The sequence below is a fragment of the Fukomys damarensis genome, unplaced genomic scaffold, assembly GCF_012274545.1.
Source record: "Fukomys damarensis isolate Sample0158 unplaced genomic scaffold, DMR_v1.0_HiC HiC_scaffold_17, whole genome shotgun sequence".
Taxonomy (NCBI): domain Eukaryota; kingdom Metazoa; phylum Chordata; class Mammalia; order Rodentia; family Bathyergidae; genus Fukomys; species Fukomys damarensis.
This window is the reverse complement of record NW_022900929.1, coordinates 72060289-72063550: the sequence shown is the minus strand read 5'-3', so window position 1 is coordinate 72063550 and position 3262 is coordinate 72060289. Positions and strand designations below refer to the sequence as shown.

General features: G+C 42.6%; 1 protein-coding gene across 1 annotated transcript in view; it reads right to left on the bottom strand.

Moving 5' to 3' along the window:
- Window positions 1-3262, bottom strand: part of Ptgdr (prostaglandin D2 receptor) — a gene marked incomplete at its 5' end in the record, with an annotated part of 9129 nt that overhangs the window by 5076 nt on the left and 791 nt on the right. The gene's annotated exons all lie outside the window — the stretch shown is intronic.

Below are 3262 nucleotides of genomic sequence, written 5' to 3'. Positions count from 1 at the left end.
GGACCTTGTGCTTGTGAGTCAGGCAGTGGCACCACTGAGCTAAAATCCCGGGCCCTCAAATGTGTGTTTTTATCATTTGCTCTTAGTATGTTAATTTCTGTTTCATTTGTTATAATTTCTATAACCTGTTTATTAAATCATTTTGAAATTCCAGTTCTCCTTGTACCTAAGCAAAATCAAGAGATCTTTTATAAAATGTTTTAAAAATCTCTTAGTTTTAATATCTATTATGATAAATACTGATAGACATTACCACAAAAATAAAAGCTTTATGGATCCTTGGTAATTCTTTGTTTGTTTTTTGTTTTTTTAAGGCAGGGTCTCACTATGTAGTTGAGACTGACCTGGAACTCACTATGTAGCCCAGGCTGGTCTGGAACTCACAGCGATCCTCCTACCTCAGCCTCCTGAGTGCTGGGATTACAGGCTTGTACCACCACGCCCAGCCAGATCCTTAGTAATTCTTAAGGGGTCCCTAAACCATAAAAAGTGTAAAACCCTTTAGAATGTAATGCTACCTCCTGAGGTCATATTTCTTAATTTGTTAGATGCAGCAGGTGATAATAATAAATGAAAGCTATAATTAGTAATGACGGACTAATTATTGAGGACAAGCACTGAGTTAAGTGAACACATACAAAGATACGTTGAGTATCTTTTATCCAACGTGCTTGTATTTCAGATTTCAGACTTTGTTTTTTTGGAGTCTGGAATATTTGCATATACACAAGAGGGAGTTCGAGCATGGAACCCCAGTCTGAGGCAGAAGTGCATCTACTTCATACGTACTTTACAGCAACAATGTGAAGGCGATCTTAAGACAATATTTTGAATGCATCCGTGTTTTGACTATGACCCATCGCCTGGGGTCAGGTGTGGAATTTTCCACTCATGGCATCATGTCGGCACTCTGAAAGTTTCAGACTTTGGAGCATTTTGGATTTTCAGATTAGGGATGCTCAATGTATGTGTGTGTGTAAAATTTTAAATCTTCACAACTGTCTTACAGAACTAGTATGGTTATCCTCGTCTTACAGATGGGACTCTGAGGCCACAGGATAAATAGCTACTTCCAGAGTGGCTATGTAATGAGGCCTGATTCAAACCCATATCTGACACTAAAACCCTTATCCTTCCTAGAAAATGATGGCTTCTGTGAAGCACGCTGTATTTGGTACTTACTTGTATTTGGTACTTTATAAGATTATTAGAAAGTCATTTCAGATCCATTATTTCCTTTAATCCTCACAACGCCCCATGAGTTATTCAAATATCCTTAGAGACGAAAAAATGCAATGCTCTTTCCTATGTTATGATGCTTTCTGGGTTCTTACTAGAACATTCAAATCAAGGTCAAAAGTTTTATGCTTTTGGCTATGGTTTGGTTTTATCACAGAGTAGATAAATGAGGTTCCCACTTTGTAATAGTGGCCTGCCAAGATTTTCTACAATGAAACAGATAATACAGATTTTCATTTTTACAGATCAAGTGGCAAAATCATGAATATTTGATAAGTACTAACACAATAAGAGAAAATACATTTTCATAGTTTTTATTGATGGCATTCAAGAAATAATAACTGGTTACAATTTTAAAAAATACCCATCTACTAAGGAGATTTAAAAAATTAAAAAAGTATTTGGCTTAACTGGGGATCAAAGTTTTGGGCTAATGGTGGTGTTTTTTTGGGGGATACTGAGGATTGAACTCAGCACCTCATGCTTTTGAGGCAGGTGAAGGAACCACTGAGCTAAATCCCTGGCCTGGCTAATGGTGAATATTCATTTAAAATGTGTTACCTACATATACCAAGTCCCCACAATGAATGTAGACACTATGTAACGCAAACAAATGTACTAATAAAAATGAAAAAATTTAAAAAGTAAAAACTATTAACTTCAAATCTCTACGGAAAGCAGCAGGCAGGGCTGACTTGGCCTCCAGCTTTGTAGTGTGGTTCTACAAAGGTGATCCCGGACTCAGCTGTGTCAGCGCCACCTGGAAACTGGTGAAGAATGAAAATCTTCAAAAATGCCCTAATGCGAAATCCTGGGGATGAGGGTTCGGTCATCTTTATTTTTAAAAACTAGCTGATGATTCTGAACATGCTAAATCTTGAGAGCCACGGCTATTTATTCCTATGCCGAGTTTGTTTAAAGTCTGATCTTATCCCTGCAGAATGATGGTACTGAGTAAGCTTCCCCCATAATTGAGGCATTGATTTAAGGGGAAATAAGCTTATGTGTCCCTTTCATCCCCCATTAAAAGTAACATCCAAAATTGCTGCACCATCCTAAGAAACTTCCCTAGTTCCAGCAGTCTCAGGATTGCAAGGACTTTGCCTTGACCACACATTTCACTTTATAGAAACGTTGCTCTTGTTAGACCTGTGCATTGGGGGACAGGTAGAGAGGAGGGTCAATATTTAAAAAGGTTTCCTGGTCCCCAGCCACTCCCGGGTGTCCAGGATCCCAGGAATTAAAGTGGAAGGAGATAATCCAAACTCCATCATTGTCATTTTCTAAACTGACACCAGAGTAATGGCTTTCAGGCCCTCTCACTTGCCAAGATAGACACAAAATGTGTCAGGAGGGGTTGTCAAAAAGAACACCACAAGGGCCGGGGGTTTAGCTCAGCGGTGCTGCCGCCTGCCTCGAAAGCGCAAGGTCTCGAGTTGTATCCCAGTACCAAGGGGGTGGGGGAGGACACCACAGCTGTAAATCTACTGAAATCTACTTACAACAGTCTCCATCTGGGTCTACCGCCACCACTTTGGGCTGCAGCAGACTCAGCTGCCGCCGCGCCTCTAAATTTATGAAGGATTTTTTTCTTCTCCTTCCTGAAACTAAACCTATGCTTTAGTCACTCCCTTCCGCAAGCCGCTCGGGCAGAATTAAAGGCTCCTTTTGCCCCTTTCCGTGTCAACACTCCAGAGAATTCGCAGGCGCCGTTCGCCCGTTCCTGACGCCTCTGACACCGCGAACAGGGCTGGCGAAATAAAACGTCGTCGCCTAGCAGTCAGGAGGAGGCAGGGGACCCTTGTGGCCAGGGGGAACCCCGCTCTCCTCCAAGGTCCTAGGCGCAAACCTACCCGAGAGCTCGCCAAGCCGGAGCAGAGGGAAGGGGATTCTGCAGGTCTGTGTTACCCTTCCTTCCCCCCCTCTGACTCTCCCTCTTCTCGCTCTGCAAATCGGACGTTGGAGGGACTCGGGCTCGGGGAGCGCAGCAACCCCAGTCCCGGCCCAGGCTGCGGCTCCGCCC